Source organism: Perca flavescens, chromosome 18, assembly GCF_004354835.1.
Source record: "Perca flavescens isolate YP-PL-M2 chromosome 18, PFLA_1.0, whole genome shotgun sequence".
Lineage (NCBI taxonomy): Eukaryota > Metazoa > Chordata > Actinopteri > Perciformes > Percidae > Perca > Perca flavescens.
In genome coordinates this window covers 3354867-3377044 of record NC_041348.1, presented here as the reverse complement: position 1 = coordinate 3377044, position 22178 = coordinate 3354867, and the positions used below count along the sequence as shown (strand labels likewise).

At 41.9% G+C, this 22178-nt stretch overlaps 1 protein-coding gene across 1 annotated transcript in view; it reads left to right on the top strand.

Annotated features, from left to right (window-relative positions):
• Positions 1-22178, top strand: part of disp1 (dispatched homolog 1 (Drosophila)) — a 134261-nt gene that overhangs the window by 23546 nt on the left and 88537 nt on the right.

The window sequence follows — 22178 nt, the reverse complement described above, 5'->3', positions numbered from 1 at the left end:
GTACGGTTCATTTCTTTGTTTTATTGCAGTTTCCACTTCTCCTCATTCTTTTCCTTTCATGCCTTTTTTTTGTTTGTTTAATATGTATCTTGTTTTATGTGATCAACAGTCCAAAAATCCAAAGATCTTCAATTCAGGTTTATGGAAAGCATTTATTTATTTATTTTTTGTGATTATCACTTAATTTACTTATTTGTAACACAACACACAAAATGTACAATTTGCAACATGACAGTGACTACAATATCAGACCATTCAACAAAGTAATGACAAAATAGACAATGAACCAAATAAACATATGTGTAAATGACCATAAGCCCATCGTACGCGTCTTTTTTTTCAAGCGCCCCCACCCTAGCCATCTCACACGCCCACTCCTGGGTTGACGGCACCCCTTCATTCTTCCATCCCTTTAAAATAATACAGTTTTTTTTTTTTTTTTTTTTTTTCAAGGCTGATACTGATAATTAGTACTTAATAAAACCGATAACTGATATTTGGAACCAATATGCATATACAGTGAAAATGAAAATCTTTAAGTCAAAATTAAGGTTTTGGAATGTTACAAAACTCCAACGCAAAAGTTGTTGTTTAGATGCTTTAAGCAATTATTTAATAAATTAGAAACGCCCAGTAAAAGATAGTCTGATAGTGTTGTGGGCGGGACATGAGGTCAGACTCAGTGGGGAGGGAGCAGATGGACAAACACAGAGCTGTAGCCGACTCAAAGTATCACACTATTTTTTTTAAAGATGATTCTTTTGGGGCATTTTTAGGCCTTTATTTTTATAGGAGAGTTGTACACACAGTCGCTGCATCGAGGAGAAAACCTCTATATATGAGCGGGCTCTACCACGTGAGCTACCCAGGCAACCGTAGCACACTTTTAATTAATTAACTTTATCAGTTATCAGGTAAATAAAACGCTGATACAGATAATCTGCAAACTGCCAAAAAAAAAAAAAAAAAAAAACGGCCCGATAATCAGTCTATCCCTAGTCTATCATCAAACTAGTCTGGACAGCTTCTTATGTGCTTATCCATCCCGATTTGGATTAACCCATCTCCCAGAACAAATAATCTTGGGCTGGAACCTTGTTCCCTACAGTCAGACATAGGTTATCATGTATACCGGTCCAGAATTTCTGGACCTTATCACAGGACCATAGGACATTAAGTAATTGGCCTGCCTTTTTTAAAGTGCTCATATTATGTTCATTTTCAGGTTCATAATTGTATTTAGAGGTTATATCAGAATAGGTTTACATGGTTTCATTTTCAAAAAACACCATATTTTTGTGGTACTACACATTGCTGCTAGCCTGAGCCACATCAAGATGTTGGGTCTGGGAACTCACCATTGGCAGGGCTCAAACCGAGGGGCGGGATAAACGGTTGTCTTTCATATTTCCTCTGCACTCATAGCCAACCAAAGCAACGCTAGTTGATAGATTAAACTTTTGCCGTATCCGGTCGGCAAGGGTTCGTCTAGTTTTCTAGGCTACATTACTGCAGCTCCTCTTTTCACCCTGTGTGTTGAGCTCTCTGTTTTAGCTACAGAGTGAGACATCTCACTTCTGTACCATCTTTGTTGGGAGTCGCACATGCGCAGTACCTAGGTAAGGACAACTAGCCAGTCAGAAGCAGAGTATGAGGGCGTGCCATGCTAGTAGCTAGGCGAGCATTATAACATGTGTTACAAAGTGACCCACGTTGGTCTCTGAAGTAAAGGCTGGACTACAATAGAGCTGTTTGGAGCAGTTGGTGAACAGAGTTTTCTGTTGGAGATGGTAAGTCCCTTTGGGGTGGACTTTGGGCTTTTTCACTTTGTAAACCTATAACATTCACAAAAAAGATATATAACACAATAAAGGAAAGGAGAAAAAAAAACAAAAAGCAAAATATGAGCACTTTAAGTGATGAATAGATTATCAAAATAGGTTCCGAATCATTTTCTGTCGTTCACATAATCAATTCATTGACTCATCCTATCGTATCTAGTTGTCCATCAGTGTCAAATGTCCTAGCCATAGTTTCATCAGTTGCCTGTGTCAGCTGCTCATGTGCTTCCTCAGTCCAACATGTGCAACATGGCGTCGCAAAATAAATGATCAAGTCCTGTTTTTCACCCGTTTATCTCTGCATCAGAATCTCATATCTTAGCTCCAACAGGTAATGTGCCAAATTCAAAGGAAAAAAACGACAACACGTACTTAGCGGTTTCACTTTTGCCAAAAATAAAAAAAGCGTTTATTTTTATTTAGGTGTTTTTGTTTTAGACCTGTCTTGACAAGAAGAAAGACAGACCACAGAGAGAAAAGTGCTATTTTTCTTCTCAATGACCTGATTCAATGCCACAAAGCTTTACTAGATATGTGGCTAGTGTTTGGGTTCAAGGCATGGTAGACACAGATGATGTATGGTATTAACTCAGATTTTATTTCAATTATTTATTTATTTTTCACACATTGCAACAATGTGTGCACTTCATTTTGAATTTTTTGTTTTTTCCAAACAAACTGCTTTTACTGGAAACAGTATTTTTACTGTCCTGTATGATAATGTTTCCCTATTCCTGGAGACCTGCCAGACATCAACTTTTTGGATCATCGAATATCAAATAGCTTTAATTAAATGGGTATAGCTTTAGGTTGGACTTATTGTTTTTTTTTTGTGTCAATTGAATTTGAAGATTAGCAAAAAAAAAAAAAATACAAAGAAACTTAAACGATGACTCTCTTTCTCCTTATAAAAAGGGGCTTTGTGAGTTTCCTAACTAAAGACCAGTTAGTTGTTTCCTGTCGTCTTAAGAAACCAAGGCCTATTAGGACACGGGGCTTGAAGCCAGATAGCTCCCTCCTTGAAAGCACGAGAGCCCATACATGTACAGATGAATGCACACAACTCTTGGCAAGCCTTACGTCAGCCTGTAGGACTCTGCTCTTGACGGTCCTTGGCTGCCAGCGCAGACATGAGCCCTCTAACAGGAAGCCCTCAGCTGTCACGGCCATCCCAAGGGCTTTTCACCGTGTACTGTTTGACGACAGATGCGTGTGTGTGTGTGTGTGTGTGTGTGCGTGCAAGATTGTGTCGCTGTTCTTGTGTTCCTCTCCTTGCAGGTTTTGTATGTGAACACATACTTTTTGTACCTTTTTTACTTGAGTGTTTTAAAATGAAGGGTGGAGGTTTTCCGATTGTTCCCTGTGTTGTGTTCTTTCCAATGACTCCACATTACTCCACCTATTCTGCTGTCCTGTTTCTCTCCGGTTATGTGTTTCTAAACAACTTGTCCGTAGCTGACAAGGTAAGGCAGGGCTTGACATTAACTTTTTGAGGCACTTGTCCTTCGGACAAGTACATTTACGTTTCACTTGTCCATGCATAAAAGTCACTTGTCCGGGGTAAAGATTCATCATTTTATAAAAAAAATTGTGTTTTGCTAATGCAGAATTTGAACAAACCATTGAAAGCATCCAAACACTATCAACATTAATACAATTCTGTTGAAACAGTAGAAACAAACGTGCCCCAACAATAGATTTCTCCTTCAACAAGAAAAAAGGATCTCCAGACTCCATAATACAAAGTAATATGTTGCACGCCGGTGTGCAGAAGTTAATATATTGAGATTCTAATTCAATATTTTAAAGTTTGTCATTACTTTCAGATTCCTAGTCAATATTCTAAGTTACTTAGTCAATATATTGAGATACTAAGTTGATACTTTGAGATATTGAGTCAATATATTGAGATTGTAAGTCAATATTTTAAGTGTTCTTATTGGTTTGAGATTCTTTGTCAATATTCTGAGTTACTAAGTCAATATATTGAGATACTAAGTCAATATTTTGAGTTAAATCAATATAGTGAGATATTAAGGCAATATATTGAGATACTAAGTCAATATTTTGGATAAGTCAATATATTTAGATACTAAGTCAATATTTTGAGATAAATCAATATATTGAGATACTGAACAATATATAACACCAACTTACTTACAGTTTGACACTACTATAGTGAGATATTAAGTCAATATTGAGATACTAAGTCAATATTTTGAGATAAATTAATATATTGAGATACTAAGCCAATATATTGAGATTCTAAGTCAATATTTGACATTTTCTCATTACTTTGAGATTCTTAGTTTATATTCTGAGATACTAAATCAATATTTTGACCAGAGGTAGTGGTGACTTGAACTTCTACTATATCTAAAATAATTTTTTAGACATAACAATGGAATTTGCCACTAAATGTTGGTGTTAACTTTTTTATACAATTTCACAAATTTCTACCCGGCAGAGGCTGATTTACCGAAAGGATCCTTTTAAAAAGGTGTAGCTACTTTACAGTTGATTATTACCTGATATTTAATCTGCATATTTTTTTTATTATTTTTGTTCAAAAAGGAGCAAAAAAACCGACATTATAGAACGGCTTGTTTATTGCTAAGGAAAAATTAAATGATTTATTAAAAATGTAACAACAATAACTTATAAAAATAACTTATTTCACCAGTAAGTTCCTGTTAAACGACAAAAACAACCACTGGATAGGAAAAAGGGTATTTTACAACAACTTTGAATGCAGCACGACGCTGGCGGGGCGAATTTCAAGTGAACGCAACATCTGTGTTTTTCAGACGACAGCAGCGGCACACTGTCATATGTTCCTCTCCAGTGAAATACAGACACACTTTTACACAGTTTAGCTTTCAGCATTTTAACTGTTTACTCCAGCTGCTAGCTAACGATAGGCTAACGTTACTTGCTGTTGAGTGTAGTGTTAACTAGCGTAACATGCGGCGATGTTTAGGTTGCCTCTAACGTCCGTTTTCGGAGCATCCGAGAGAAGCGCAGGCATTTCAGTGGCACCGCGTTGCAATTCGGTCCGGTAGATAACGGTTGTTAAGGCACCGGTGCCGTATTAGCACCGGGTCTCTCCTTTTCTGTCAACGATGTGGCGAGGAGGTAACGTTAAGGCGGAGTTAGCAAGCTAACGTTAGCTAACTAACACCGGCAGGTTCACCGTGCTTTCATGCTGCATTGCTTCCAAAGAACGAGCTGAACAGCGGTCTGGGTCTAAGGTTAGTGGTCCGCTGACCGGGTTTGCGGGGGAAAGAAATTATCGTTTCAAATCGGTAACATAGACGTAATGAGTGGCACATGACATGAACTAAAATGGCATTTTAGTTTGAGTTTTAACTTGTCCATTGGGACAAGTAAATTTCTCTTCCTCTTGCCCTACAAACAATCCACTTGTCCCGGACAAGCGGACAAGCCTTAATGTCGAGCCCTGTAAGGCACTAAGTACTAAGTTGTAACTTATGTTACAAGTTGTAAGTTGTAACTTATGATTTTATAACTTATGTTACAACTTAGTAGACTTTCGTATTATCATGAAAACATGGTTGGATTTAGTATGCTAATAGAGCAGTGGTTCTTCAATAACGTAGCCCCATCGAAATATCTTTTTATTCCAGTACCCCCGGACCAGCACCAAACATTTTGGGTAGAAACTCTGAGAAACACTGCTATAGAGGATGTAATTGGAACACGTAAGAGTCTAAAGGCCCTGACTCTTTTTATATATTTTAGTTTATGTATTCTTACCTACGTCTGTATGATTGTTGTCTTTTCCTATTGCACTGCAAGTCGCTGGTCTTTTCTTTATGTATGTAAGTACACAAGGAACTATGACAAATAAATGAATCTTGATAGCGTAGCACAGTTGGCCCAAACTGGTCCGACTAACTTTACTATAGCTAATTTTTTAAGAAAAGGTGTGTGAGCCTCTTTGCAATCTCATTATAACTGCTATTGTTTGTGGTTTGAGGTAGAGAAAACACAGAGTGAAATGTCCAGTGAAATCTACTGCCTCATAGCTATCACTTGGTATATATTTTGTCACAAGAAAAAATGATTGTAAATTACCCTTGCTAGGGTCTAGGAGGAGTAGTGGTATGTTACTGATGTTGGAGCGTAAAGGCGCTGACTCACCAACCCCAAATAATCGGCCGTCTGACAGTCTGGCGAGGTCAGTGACTCGAGTCGGTTCGGTGTGTTCCGTGCCGTCGTCAGTTGGAGGGGCCATCAGCGTCCATTTTGGCCGATTTGACTTGTTGAATTGGGAAGCGGGCAGTCGGACTCAATGGCAAGTCAGTGCACTTATGTCACAACACTCACCGGAAATAACAGGCCGGGATGGACCTGACAAACTCCTATCTCAATCTGATCAAAATCTTTCAAACGGACCATTTTCGATTAAACCCCCGACATATTCAGCCTATTTCTTGCTATTTCTTGGGTGTGTCAGGGCCTTAATCCTACTGACAGATTGTATGTAGAAATGCAGTTTGCTCTCCTGCGAGTCAAAGAGTGCAGCTGGGTCTGGTCTACGTCAGCTGTCAACAATACTCTGGCAGGGCGGACCAGAGCTGTGCCATCCCTTCTGTTACCGTAAGCGCAGCAGGTTTATAGACCTCTGGAGACTCTGTGCTGCAGTCAGGCCTGCTGCTTAATTTAGTGGACCTAATTGTGAATTGTGGAGTTTATTTTTTCTTTTTTTTTGTCTCAGGGGTCAGTCACATTCTCATTTATTAAACTGTGGTTCAGGTTAATGTTTATGTCAATTACGGTGGATCGGTGGATATTTCAGTGACATTGCTTTGAGTCTGATTTACAGCTTACACCCCCTCTCCCATCTTGGCTGTCACTTTTTTGGAGACGCTGTCCAGTGGGAGAAGCTTTTGAAAATATGATAAATGCGTCGGTGCGCATTTAGATGTTGGAGCAAAAGCAGACGCCACAGACTGTACAGTTTTCACAATCACAATATGAAAACATTGGCTTAGCTCCTATATGCACATCTGTGTCTTGTATTGGTGTGAAGTATTCCCAGAATACTGAAGCACATTAGTTGAAGTTACCTTAATAGCTTAAAAACAGGGAGTTGATTCTCATGAATATCTTCAAATAACATCTTATTATTGCAAACCTGCTGTCTCGCTCACTTCTCCTTCACATCACACCCTTCTTCCTCCTTCCATGCTCTCTTATTTGAGAAACAGAACTAGCTTTGTTTTTGTAATAATCACTGGGGCCTAAATCACATTTCCAAAGCTCGGAGGTCACAACAACTTCCCCTTTGGGGTTTGATTTAAGTGCCACTTAGGCCCGCTACTGTAGCTAATCACGAGGATTTATTGAGTGCATCACCAAGGGGCCGGAGGACCAAGGAATGTTTGCTGGCACCCTGCTGCAGGTGTTACAAACCTCTTTTCTTCCGTCCCGTCTTTCTTTCCCCTGGTCTATTATAGCTGCTGATGGAAGGCAGCTGGAAGTCCTTTGCTTGTTCTCCACTTGTTGGGTTAAGAAAAGAGGTTTCTGTTGGTGGAACATAATGCTGGCAGCACTCCCCCTTCCTCCTCCTCCTCCTCCTCCTCCTGTCGCCGGTCACTCCCCAGTCCGGAAAGTCCTCCACGTAAAGCTTTCATAATTACACTGATCTTGAGGGGGCCTTTTTTACGACCTGCTGACACATTCAATCACTTTTCAGCACGGCCCTTGTTAAGGGCTCCTGTGTTTTGCATATTCCACGTTCGTGTCCAGCCGTTCTCATGTTTCTGGTAATTGGGAGTTTTCACATGGTCCTGAAGGAGAGGGGTAAAGGATGGAGGATGGAGGAAGAAGCAAACAAGAGAGGGAAGGAGCAGCGTCGAATGGACCGAGTGGGCAGTTGCTCAATCGAGAAATCGTCAGACTCTCCAAAGGCATGTACTACAAGATCCAGATGTTGTAACCCTCCGACGTACACCCAACCCCATCACACTCATGTCCACTATACAGTACATATAACCTTAGAGATGGATCACATTGCATCGAAGGCATTACAGCACTCTACTTGTGTTTGCACCATCGTCCATGGTGCCTCTCGGTTTTGTTTTCCAGGCTAAATACAGGAAATCATTATTAGGCTCTGCCTTATCCAAGGAAACATATCTGTTCCCTTGCACCCCCCCCCCCCCCCCCCCCTCCTCCTCCTCCCACCCACTTTGAATTTCCACCCGATCACGTCTTTGGTCTGGTTTGAGTGAACGCAACAGCAGGCCAGAGCTAATGAGCTTGCTGTGATCTAAGAGCAATGCCATCTATAGGCATTCACCCCGGCCTGTGCCAAATGTCAAACGCTTAACCTGGAAATGGGAAGGAGTGATAGAAGAAAATAACCACATTGGAACCTTTTAAGAGGCCTTATTTGGAGAATTTAAATCAGATTATTATATGCTTGTTTTGGCCTCAAGACGTGTCTCAAGGAAGTCCAAGTAGTTTGTGACACAAGTGCGTCAATCCTGGGAAAAGTAGTCCCATAATGGATGATGAAATGAAATGAAAGTGAGGCATGAGATTAGGGCTAGATGATATGACCTAAAATCAAAATCACAATTAATGCACGATTATTTTCTTGCTGTTTGTTTTCGGGTTTTTTGGCCCGCATAGTTCACTGACAAGGTTTGTACTGTAAATATGCTCAGCTATTAAAGGTAGGATATTGAAGGAAACACACAATGAACTATTTATGATTATTTAAAGTGCTGTCAGTTAAACGCGTTATTAACGGACATTGCTAAGGAGAGATTTGCCAGCCTTGACAAACGTCTTGATATACTACAGTCAGATGTATTATTACTCAAAAAAGAAACTGGAGCACTACGAATGGACTATGTGACCTTAATGAAGCGCACACAGAAGGTGGAGCGCTCATCTGGTTCTCTGGCAAAATCACTAACGGCAGTAGAAGCAAAGTTAGCGGATCTTGAAGACAGAAGTAGGAGAAATAACGTATGTGTTCATGGCCTTCCAGAGGTAAAAGAGGGCCCCAATGCCACACAATATCTCAACAAGCAGTTGTCTTTATGGTTTCCCACACTGAAAGATGCCCCACCAGAGATCATGAGAGCACGTCGCATTGGACCCCCTCGGGGAAACACCACCTCTAAGCCGAGAGTGCTGATTTTTGTGTGTTTAAGGTACATTGATCGAGATCTTATCTTAAAAACCGCAAGAAACTCACCACTGAACATGGAGGGGAAGGAGGTCCATTTCACCGCGGATTACAGCATGACGACCAGAAGTCGGCGTAAATCCTGCTATGCCTCAATGGAAAAGGCTCGTCATGCGGGATTCCTTGCCTTCTTAATTTATCCGGCGACTATAAAAGTATCCAAAGGGCATGAACATAACTTCTTTGATGATCCAGTAAAGTTGGAGGACTTTCTTAAAACGACAGGATCCAGAGTTGAGTAGAAATGAAATGAATAACCAAATTATAAGCTGACGTTGAAGATGTCCAATTAAACAAAATTGAACGGAGAAGATTATTCCGGAAATACGACCCTCTTCTTTGTTACCTTTGATTATTTTGTATTTTACTTTTTATGATCAGTTTAGAGGGCTACAGCAGCCACGAAGAACATTGTTTTGATTGTAAGCTTCTGGTCATGTGACCAAGATGGTTAACATTAGTGGCTCAGTGATTTAGTCACATGACCACATAGAGCTGCTGAATCCTAGAGAAGATTGCGTATCAGGCGCACTGAAACAATTTAATGACAAGGAGAGTGTTTCAGTGTTTTATTTTATTTTTCGGGATGATGAGGGTCGGGATATATATATATATATATATATATATATATATATATATATATATATATATATATATATATATATATATATATATTTGATAAATATAAACAATTGGTACTATGGGGGAATGGGATGTTTAATGTGGGCTGAGGTTTTAGTGGGATGTTTTTTTTGTTTTTGTTGGTATGTATGTTTGGACCTAGGAGTAATTTGAAGGATGGTTGTAGAGATAGGAATTTAAGATGGACCAGTCAATAAATGGATAATATAAATTGAGTTTGTATAATGACATCTATTAAACTGCCCAGGAAGGGGCTGAAGGTAGCTCACATTAATATATGCAGTCTAAGAAATAAAATAATTGATATCTCAAATATCCTAACAGAAGGCAACATACAGGTCTTAGCAATAACAGAGACTCATCTGGATTTTTCATTTAAAGATGCTGAAATAAGTATTCAAGGATATAATATATATAGGAAAGACAGAAATGCAAATAGGTGGGGTGGCTATCTATGTCCAAAATCATATGCCTGTGAAAATAAGGATAGACTTAATGTCAGCAGAAATAGAAGCATTATGGATTCAAGTTCATATCCCCCATTTGAAGCCTTTATTAGTGGGCTGCTGTTATAGACCACCTAATGCAAATTCTGATTGATCTAGATAAATTGTGTGATATGATAGATGCAGTATGGGCCCACCACCTGTGGGAGGAACCGCTGGGGTCGGGTGCGCTGCCACATGGGTGGCAGTGAAGGTCAGGGGCCTCGACGGACCAGACCCGTGCGGCAGACGCTGGCTCTGGGGACGTGGAACGTCACCTCTCTGTGGGGGAAGGAGCCGGAACTGGTGCGGGAGGTGGAGCGCTACCGGTTAGATCTGGTGGGGCTTACCTCTACGCACAGTCTTGGTTCTGGAACCGTACTCCTGGATAGGGGTTGGACTCTTTTCTTCTCCGGAGTTGCCCAGGGTGTGAGGCGCCGGGCGGGTGTGGGGATACTCACAAGCCCCCGGCTGAGCGCCGCTACGTTGGAGTTTACCCCGGTGGACGAGAGGGTCGCCTCCCTACGCCTGCGGGTTGTGGGGGGGAAAACTCTGACTGTTGTTTGTGCATATGCACCAAACAGGAGTTCGGAGTATTCGGCCTTCTTGGAGACCTTGAGTGGAGTCCTGCATGGGGCGCCAGTGGGGGACTCCATTGTTCTGCTGGGGGACTTCAACGCACACATGGGCAATGATGGAGACACCTGGAGAGGCGTGATTGGGAGGAACGGCCTCCCTGATCTAAACCAGAGTGGTTGTTTGTTGTTGGACTTCTGTGCTAGTCATGGATTGTCTATAACGAACACCATGTTCGAACATAGGGATGCTCATAAGTGTACCTGGTACCAGGGCACCCTAGGCCAAAGGTCAATGATCGATTTTATAATCGTTTCATCTGATCTGAGGCCGTATGTTTTGGACACTTGGGTAAAGAGAGGGGCAGAGCTGTCAACCGATCACCATCTGGTGGTGAGTTGGGTCAGGGGGTGGGGGAAGACTCTGGACAGACCTGGTAAGCCCAAACGTGTAGTGCGGGTAAATTGGGAACGTCTGGAGGAGGCCCCTGTCCGACAGACTTTCAACTCACACCTCCGGCGGATCTTTTCGTGCATCCCTGTGGAGGCTGGGGGCATTGAACCCGAGTGGACAATGTTCAAAGTTTCCATTGCTGAAGCTGCGGCGAGGAGCTGTGGTCTTAGGGTCTTAGGTGCCTCAAGGGGCGGTAACCCACAAACACCGTGGTGGACACCGGTGGTCAGGGAAGCCGCCCGACTGAAGAAGGAGTCTTTCCGGGATATGTTATCCCAGAGGACTCCGGAGGCAGTTGCAGGGTACCGAAGGGCCCGAAGGGCTGCAGCCTCTGCCGTGAAAGAGGCAAAGCAGCGGGTGTGGGAGAAGTTTGGAGAAGACATGGAGAAGGACTTTCGGTCAGCACCAAAGTGCTTCTGGAAAACTGTTCGCCACCTCAGGAGGGGGAAGCGGGGAACCATCCAAGCTGTGGACAGTAAGGATGGGACACTGTTGACCTCAACTGAGGAGTTAATAGGGCGGTGGAAGGAGCACTTTGAGGAACTCCTGAATCCGACTAATACGCCCTCTATGTTAGAGGCAGAGCTGGAGGATGATGGGGGATCATTGTCAATTTCCCAGGTGGAAGTCACTGATGTAGTCAAACAACTCCACAGTGGCAAAGCCCCTGGGATTGATGAGATCCGTCCAGAAATGCTCAAGGCTCTGGGTGTGGAGGGGCTGTCCTGGTTGACACGACTCTTCAACATTGCGTGGAAGTCTGGAGCAGTGCCAAAGGAGTGGCAGACTGGGGTGGTGGTTCCCCTTTTTAAAAAGGGGGACCAGAGGGTGTGTGTCAATTACAGGGGTATCACACTTCTCAGCCTCCCTGGTAAAGTCTACTCCAAGGTGCTGGAAAGGAGGGTTTGGCCGATAGTCGAACCTCGGGTTGAGGAAGAACAATGCGGATTCCGTCCTGGTCGTGGAACAACGGACCAGCTCTTCACTCTCGCAAGGATCCTGGAGGGAGCCTAGGAGTATGCCCAACCGGTCTACATGTGTTTTGTGGATTTGGAGAAGGCGTATGACCGGGTCCCCCGGGAGATCCTGTGGGAGGTGCTGCGGGAGTATGGGGTGAGGGGGTCTCTACTCAGGGCCATCCAATCTCTGAACGACCAAAGTGAGAGCTGTGTACGGGTTCTCTGCAGTAAGTCGGACTCGTTTCAGGTGAGGGTTGGCCTCCGCCAGGGCTGCGCTTTGTCACCAATCCTGTTTGTAATATTTAAGGACAGGATATCAAGGCGTAATCGGGGTGGAGAGGGGTTGCAGTTCGGTGGGCTGGGGATCTCATCGCTGCTCTTTGCAGATGATGTGGTCCTGATGGCATCATCGGCCTGTGACCTTCAGCACTCACTGGATCGGTTCGCAGCCGAGTGTGAAGCGGTTGGGATGAGGATCAGCACCTCTAAATCGGAGGCCATGGTTCTCAGCAGGAAACCGATGGAATGCCTTCTCCAGGTAGGGAATGAGTCCTTACCCCAAGTGAAGGAGTTAAAGTACCTTGGGGTTTTGTTCGCGAGTGAGGGGACAATGGAGCGGGAGATTGGTCGGAGAATCGGCGCAGCGGGTGCGGTATTACATTCAATCTATCGCACCGTTGTGACGAAAGAGAGCTGAGCCAGAAGGCAAAGCTCTCGATCTACCGGTCAGTTTTCATTCCTACCCTCACCTATGGTCATGAAGGCTGGGTCATGACCGAAAGAACGAGATCCAGGGTACAAGCGGCCGAAATGGGTTTCCTCAGGAGGGTGGCTGGCGTCTCCCTTAGAGATAGGGTGAGAAGCTCAGTCATCCTGAGGAGCACGGAGTAGAGCCGCTGCTCCTTTGCGTCGAAAGGAGCCAGTTGAGGTGGTTCGGGCATCTGGTAAGGATGCCCCCTGGGCGCCTCCCTAGGGAGGTGTTCCAGGCACGTCCAGCTGGGAGTAGGCCTCGGGGAACACCCAGGACTAGGTGGAGGGATTATATCTCCAACCTGGCCTGGGAACGCCTCGGGATCCCCCAGTCGGAGCTAGTTAATGTTGCTCGGGAAAGGGAAGTTTAGGGTCCCCTGCTGGAGCTGCTCCCCCTGCGACCCGACACCGGATAAGCGGACGAAGATGGATGGATGGATGGATGAGTATGTGATCATGTTAATGAGATATATCTCCTTGGAGATTTAAATATTGATTGGATGTCTTTACATTGTCCACTTAAGAATAAGATTCAAACTATCACAGATGCCTGTGGATTAACACAAGTGATAACTAAACACGAGTATGTTTAAAAAAGGATGGATCCAAAACGGCAACTTGTATAGATCACATATATACTAACCAAGCAGAACAATGCAGCAAAGGTATGTCTTTGCCAATTGGATGTAGTGATCACAACGTAGTGGCTGTAGTAAGGAAAACAAAAGTCCCAAAAGCGGGACCACAAATTATTATTAAGAGAGCATATAAAAACTTCAGTGAGAACCATTTCATAGAAGATGTTCAAAATATTTGTTGGGACAGTGTGTTGGGGATGGATGATCCAGATGATGCTGTTGAGGCTTTTAATAAGTTGTTTGTAGAGATGGTGGATAAGCATGCACCTGTGAGAAAGAGAACTGTTCGAAATGTGAGATCTTCTTGGATTGATGAGGAATTGAAGGATTGTATGGCACAGAGAGATCAAGCAAAGAAAATGTCAAATAACTCTAATTATGAATCGGATTGGCAAGTTTACCGCAAGCTAAGAAATTATGTAACTAAATTAAATAAAAAGAAAAAAAAAATGTATTACGAAAATGCAATTGGGAATGCAAAGCATGATAGTAAGAAAATGTGGAATATTCTTAATGAGATGATGGGCAGTACATTTAAATCTAGTCCATCATTTCTTGAATCAGAAGGACAATTTCTTACCAAGCCTGTGGATATTGCTAATCACCTCAATAACTATTTTAACAACAAAGTGCAAAAACTGAAGGAAAAAATGTGCCAAACATCTAACATACGATCATATACATTGATTAGAGATCAAATTATGACAGGAAAAAAATGTACTTTTGAATTTACTAAAGTGGATGTAAAATATGTGGAAAAGTTGCTTCTTAGTGGTAAAGACAAACCATCAGGTGTGGATAATATGGATATAAAACTTTTGAAATTGTTGGCAAATTTGTGGCAAACCGAAGAATGCAACTCTACCATTTAGTGGGCCAAACAGTCGACCAATTAGCCTGTTGCCGGCTTTAAGTAAGATCATGGAGAAAATTGCTTATGAACAAATACAATGTTATTTTTCAGTAAATGATTTATACACAGATTATCAACATGCGTACAGAGTGGGATATTCAACAGGTACAGCCCTTACTCAAATGGCAGGTGATTGGCACAGAGAGATAGAAAATGAGAAGTTAGTGGGGGCTGTGCTGTTGGATTTCACTGCGGCTTTTGATATCATTGATCACAATTTGTTATTAAAAAAATTAAAATGTTATGGTTTCGATTCAAGCGCAATACTTTGGCTAGAAAGCTATTTAGCAAATAGGACACAGACTGTGTACTTTAATGGGAGTTTTTCAGAGGTAAAATCAGTGAGCTGTGGAATCCCACAAGGAAGCTGTTTGGGGCCATTACTCTATTCTATATTTACTAATGAATTACCTTTAACCTTAATAAAGGCAAAAATGGCAATGTATGCTGACGATTCAACAATATATATGGCAGCATCTACAGCTGAAGGGCTTACTAGTGTCTTGAATGAGGAATTGCAGTCAGCATTAGAATGGGTAACAAATTCAATTAGTTCTTAATGTATATAAAACTACAAGCTATGTATTTGGGACAAAAAAGCAGTTGTTTAGTGAACCTAAATTAAATGTATGTGTTGAAGGCAAGGCAGTTGAACAGGTACAAAGGACTAAGCTTCTTGGGGTTATAGTAGATAGTAAATTATCCTGGTCTCAACAAATTCATGGGGTGGTGAAAAAATGGGTAGAGGTCTCTCAGTTATAAGGAGATGTTAAAATTTTCTCAATAAAAAGGTAATGGGAAACGTCATTAAAACGATTGTCCTATCCCATTTGGACTATTGTTCTGGGGTTTGGTCAGGTGCTGCCATATCAATTATGAAGAAATTGCAAATTGCTCAGAATAAAGCAGCACACTGTTTACTGAGGTGCCCACTCAGATCAAGTGTTGATGCAATGCATGGCTGTTTATCCTGGTTAACTGTAAGGAACAGATTAACTGCCTCGTTGCTCAATTTTATCAGAAATATTTTAGTGACTAAACAGCCAAGGTGTTGTATCAGCAACTTGGTCTTAGTTCTGATAAATATGACTATAGCACAAGGCATGCTATGGAGGGTAAATTCACATTACCTAAAGTAAGAACAAACAAAGGTAAAAACACTGTAATATATAGAGCCATGATTAATTGGAATGCAATGCCTAGTCATGTCATTCAAGAAAATAGAAAACTTCAATTTAAATTATTACTTAAAGAACATCTCCTAGCTGAGCAGAACTCTGGATTGGATAATACCTAATGAATACTGTTAGGATCATTGAGGGTTTTCTGTGTGCATTTGATTTGATTGGTCATATTATTAGTGAACAATGTTATACTCTTATCTCTACGGTCTGTGAATAATTTAAATTAGGTCCGGTGTTGTCTTGTGTTGTGTTGAATGTTGTTATTTTTGTTATTATTGATGTTTTTCTTTCAATGATGTATTGAATGTTGTTTTTTGGTGGTTGTTTTTATTGTAATGATGCACGTTAATGTATAGTTGCACAAGTTGTGTGTGGACTCCAGGAAGAATAGCTGTGGCTACGGCCCCAGCTAATGGAGATCCCAATAAATCAAATCAAATCAAATGCAAACTCCGAAAGTTGTCGGACTTCACAATCTCCTGAACGTAGCCATACTGAGAAATCCAGAGAGAGTTGTGCGGAGCTGATAGTCTTAATTAGCTTTGTAGCAACTCATTTGGCAACGGCTTGAATGTAACGGATGTTTATTAATATCAAAAAGTTACACACTAAAGCTTTAACCAGTCGTTTTGGTGTCCAAAATGAACTGTCTTCTACTACGGTTTTCTTTTGTCGTCTAAACGTAACCGCAACGGCCGCTGTCAAGACTGTGACCTCAACGGTAATCGGAAACCACCTAACAGTCACCTTTTCTTGGCTGAACTTACTACTTTGGGATTGTCTTTAGTAAAACCCAAATGTTTCCTAAAAACGGACACTGCGTTTTTCTTTGGTCCGAGGCTCCCTGTTGCTTGGTTGACTGAGTTCTCCTCCATGTTGCTTCCATGCTGCAGACTGCACTGGGCGGAGTCACGTGACTGCACATGCGGTAGTATGTTTTTAAGGGGAAAGTACATTTTAAAAAACCCAAAACAACCGACATGGGAAAGTTACGTTGGTTAAAGGGTTCTGAATTTCTCAAGTTCTTGCTTTTCGATGAATCATCCAATCCTAGGTGAGATGGGAGGAGTGTTCTCAATCTTAACCCTTGCTCACCTTTCCCACTCCTCTTTTTCCTCCTAATCCCCCCTGCTCCCCCCCCCTTTCCCCATCCTCCTTTTCCCTAAGTAACCTTTGGCATGAGAGGTCAGCGTTGTGTTCTAGCGGGATGAACTTTGGTAATGAGACGGCAGGTTAGTGGGCGACCTGGAAGCGCTTTGTCCGCCTCTCCTGGGAACACAAACAGTGACGGGACTAAGGCACACAGGAACAGCTGCAAGGCTGACGTCTCGTGCGCTCCGGCCTGCTTTGACGCCCATTTGTCATTTCCCTGGCAAGACAGAAATGTAAACACAAGACAAATCTCCGCGACTGATTCTCCTCAGGTGTTGTGGGGGGGGGGGGGGGGGGCGCCCTGTCTTTCCAACTTTACAGAATCCAGGGGTGGAAGAAGTATTCTGATCTTTTACTTAAGTAAAAGTATTAATGCCACACTTTAAAAATACTCTGTTACAAGTGAAAGTCCCGCATTGAAAATGTTACTTAAGTAGCAGTATGTACGTGTCATCAGGAAAATGTACTTGAAGAATTAAAAGTAAAAGTACTCAATGCAGAAATATTTTAGGAACTGGAAACGATGTGTTTAATGGGCTAACCATTTCAGCTTGACTTGTAGGCCGTTATATTGTTGGGTAGTTTAATTTATAATAAAACCTTGCCTTTTATAAACTACATGTGTTTTGTGTGCAAAAATCTTAATTTGTAAAGGAACTAGTAACTAAAGCTGTCAGATTAATGTTGCGGAGTAAAAAGTACAATATTTTTCTCTGAAACGTATCGGAGTAGAAGTTGAACGTGGCATGCAAAGAAAAAAGACCCAAGTAAGAGGACAAGTACTTAAAATGTGTGCTTAAGTACAGTACTTGAGTAAATGCACTTGGTTACAGTCCACCAATGACCAAAGCTATGTGATCTTTGAGAAAATGCTGCTGTCTGAAAGTGTTTTTAGATGAGGAGCTTTGGAGTTAACTTTGCAAATAGTTCTCATGTTAATAATTCATGTATTGATAACATCAGATGACATATTTCCTTGTGGCTGAGCCCTCGAGCCAATGTCCTTGTTATTTGATCTTGTTCGAGCTACTGCCCAATTGCCAAAGAACCGGCTCTTTTCAGATCTCTGAAACGCTGCTTCTACCAACTTGCTCCTCTCTTTCTCCAGTCATTTTTTTTTTTTTTTTTTGTTGCACCGGAGTGAATGATCAACCCATTGAACAATGCGGTGCCAGGTGTGTATATGGGTGGATGTGCACTTGCCTGTGCATGTGGCTATTCATCTTTGGTTTTTACCGCTAACACTTGGGTCAAAGTATTTCAAAAGCCTTTAAAGGTAGGCTCAGTCAGGCGTTTTAACAGTTTGTAATGGGATTAAAACCGAGGGCTGACTTGGTTTTAAAGTTCATTCATCCCTTTTAACCCCAACTACCTCATCCTGGGATCATTTCATTTGCTTAGTCAATTCAATTTTATTTATAGTATCAAATCATAACAAGAGTTATCTCAGGACACTTTACAGATAGAGTAGGTCTAGACCACACTCTATAATTTACAAAGACCCAAGAATTCCAGTAATTCCCCCAAGAGCAAGCATTTAGTGCGACAGTGGCGAGGAAAAACGCCCTTTTAGGGAGAAACCTCGGACAGACCCAGGCTCTTGGTGTCTGACAGTGCCGGTTGGGGGTGTGATGAACAGTGGCGATAATAGTCACGGTAAAGATACTGGAACAATGACCAGAAATAGTAGCTGTAGTAGTTCATGGCATAGCAGGGCACTGCAGGGCGTAACAGGACGTAGCAGGGCACAGCAGAGCGTAGCAGGGCGTAACAGGACGTAGCAGGGCACAGCAGAGCATAGCAGGGCGTAACAGGACGTAGCAAGGCGTAGCAGGGCACTGCAGAGTGTAGCAGGGTGTAGCAGGACGTAGCAAGGCACAGCAGAGCGTAGCGGGGTGTAACAGGACATAGCAGGGCGTGGAGAAGGACCACCGGGAGCTGCAACCATGATTTTGATGCCACCCTAATCCAAGGAAACATGCTGGGCAAAAGAAACACATAAGGACTCTGGGGAATAAGCTCCCCAGAGCTAGGTTAGTAACAAGCATTTCTGGGACAAGGATGCACACAGATGGAAAGAGTCTAAAACTAATAATAAAACTATAACAGCATAACTAGGAGAGAGCCTGTTTCACTCTTGCTGTTGCCTCTCTCTCTCTCTCTCTCTCTCTCTCTCTCTCTCTCTCTCTCTCTCTCTCTCTCTCTCTCTCTCTTTCTCTTTCTCTCCCCATACGCCACTGCTTTCATCACTGGAGATCTCAGATGTTGATATCCCTATGTCATCTGATACAGGTTTCTTTTTCCTCTTCTTCTTTTTTTGGGCCTTTTTGTCCCCGAACGAGCCCGTGTGACTTTCAGAAGCAATTTACATATCTTGCATTAAATCGAACCGCTGAAAAAGGACACAAGTGGAGAGAAGAAGCGGGTTGACGCGTCTTGGCTGGCGTCCATGAAGTACAAAGATTGCTAATCTGCTTGCAAAGTCTATTCCATTTCTTCATTGACTTTTGGAGCACTTGAGAAAACGAGCATACTTCAAGGCACTTTAAAGTGGTCACATTATGCTCATTTTCAGGTTCATAATTGTGTTTAGAGGTTGTACCAGAATAGGCTGACATGGTTTAATTTTTCAAAAAACACCATATTTCTGTTGTACTGCACATTGCTGCAGCTCTTCTTTTCACCCTGTGTGTTGAGCTCTCTGTTTTAGCTACAAAGTGAGGCATCGCACTTGTGTCCCATCTTTGTTGGGAGTCGCACATTCGCAGTACCTAGGTAAGGACTACTAGCCAGTCAGAAGCAGAGTATGAGGGCGTGCCACGCTAGCAGCTAGGTGAGCATTATAACATGTGTTACAAAGTGACCACGTTTGACTCTGAAGTAAAGGCTGGACTACAATAGAGCTGTTTGGAGCAGTTTGTGAACAGTGTTTTCTGTTGGAGATGGTAAGTCCCTTTGGGGTGGACTTTGGGCTTTTTCACGTTGTAAACCTATAACAATGCCCAAAAAAAGAAATATAACACAATAAAGGTAAGGGAAAAAGCATAATATGAGCACTTTAAACACACAGCATTTTGCTAGCATGCAAGTTAATGGCATGCCATTGACACACCAGTGGAAAATATCAAGGAGGGCCAGAAAGAAAGGGAGAGTGAGCACACATGGCAAAGCGACACCGTAATTCTTGGCATTGATCCCCATATTGAACAAGCAAAGTTTTCTCAAGGCCGCTTGAGTTTGAGTTGATCCCATCACAGAGCGAGCGTGCTCTGGCTTTTCACGCTTTTCATTTTCTACTTGAAAGCGGCGCAGTTATGAGGCTACTTTGATCCCCTACAATTGGGAGAGACTTCCATTTGTGCCGAATGAGACAGTAAGCCCTTTGGAATCCTATAGGCAAAGAGCACGGATTAGGGTATGGCATGCTTGAAGATAGTTGGTGTCTTCACATAAATTTATTGTCTTGATAGCCAATGATTGGCCGCCGCTTATAATTCAGACAAAAAAACAAGTGATGCGTGATGGGCTTTCATCCATGTTGAGTCTTATGAGATCATTGGAAAATATAGTTTTGTGGCTGATTGAAAGTGTTTCCATGTTTGCTATATGCCATTGCTTGTTTGCTACAGGTTATGAATAAATGGTTAGGAAACAGTCTGCATATGTGAGTGTATGTCTCTGAATTGACAGCGTAACCCATAGAAAAACCATAGAAACACCACCGACATGTCTGCAGGACACTGTCTGACCTGGAGCCAGAGGCGCAGGAATAAACCAGACTTCACACTGCTGTCTTGTCTGTCTGGAGAGATGGCTCTCACTCTGAGGAAATGAGTCTACGATACACAGGCATTGCTCAAATTCCTCCCCTTGTGTCATCGCCGCTAAAGCAAATAGCGGCTTAGGGGGAAAGGGTTCTGCCACTGAATCAACAGATTGTTTGTGTCTTCACAGGCTCAAAGGGAACATTTTCAGAATTGTGGAAAGGTAGGAATTTGGGGAGTAGTTGCTTTCACCCTAACCCTTTTGTTGTGAAACCAATGACTTGAGTTTTTTTTTTTTTTTTTTTTTTTTCTGGAATAGTGGTATTTTCAGTACTTAGTTTGTCTGCCTTTACACTTCACGTTTTGAAGGGAATTCTGTATTGGGACTGAGAACTCTGGACGAGAATCCCCAGAATTTGATTGACTCTTTTAGAAATGAGAGCAGACTGTGACCCGAGCCATTGGATTAATTGGTGCATGCATGCTTGGCCCGGGCCTGCAAGTGACCTGGGGTAGATGGGAATTGTGTGCGAGACAGTTGTATGTGCATTAATTAGGGTTTATTTTTATTTTTTATTTATTATATATTTATTTGATTGGGACAGTGCATGTTAATAAACAAACATGGAATACATGCATGTAAACCTGCCGGATTGTAGCCAAGGGCTAATTTCCATCCGTAGTCCCACGGACTAAGATCATACAGGTCACAAAACATTGCATAATAAAATTTACATTACAATTTACTACAGTAAGTACGTCGTTCAAAACATTGCATAATAAATAATAAATTGTACATTACAATTTACTACACTAAGTACATTGTTTATCAATAAATTAACAAAAGCCCTATAAACAATATTCACATAAGACTTAAAAATTCATTCAACTTCAAAAACCCATATATACATTACAAAGTAAAGAAATTCAGAAAAGGATACAACATACCCACTAATGTGTACAGCGTTGGTTTTCCCACAGCCATTTTTTCAACTGAGCTTTAAATGAGCTATATGTAGGGCATTCTCTCAATGTTAGAGGAAGACTATTCCACAGGTTCCCACCTCGGACAGACAGAACCGTCTGACCGAAGGTGGTACGCCTGTGGGGTATTATGAGGTCTCCTCTAGTAAAGGCTCGAGTGGTCCTCTGCAAATTTTCTTTAGATTTAATAAAATCATTCAATGGTGGAGGAGCAAGGGAGTGTAGAACCTTGTATATCAAACAGGCCATTTTCAAATTGATCATATTTCGAAAATCCAATAGTCTGTTTTTTTATAACATGACAATAGTGGTAGGATAGCGTTTTTTTATCAAGTGTTTTTAATGCCTTTTTATAGAGACTTTCCATGGTTGCAAGTGTTGTGGGGAAAGCAAGAGACCAGGTAGTCAAGCAATAGTCAAAATGAGAAATAATCATTGAATAAAAATATGTTTTAGCAACATCCATTGTTAAATAATTTCAAATATGTCGGAAATTTTGAAGATTAAATTTGACTACCTGTGCTAGTTTTTTTACATGACTTTTGAAACAAAGTGTTGAATCAAGGACTACCCCAAGGTATTTAAATTCTGAGACCACGTCAAGTTCCA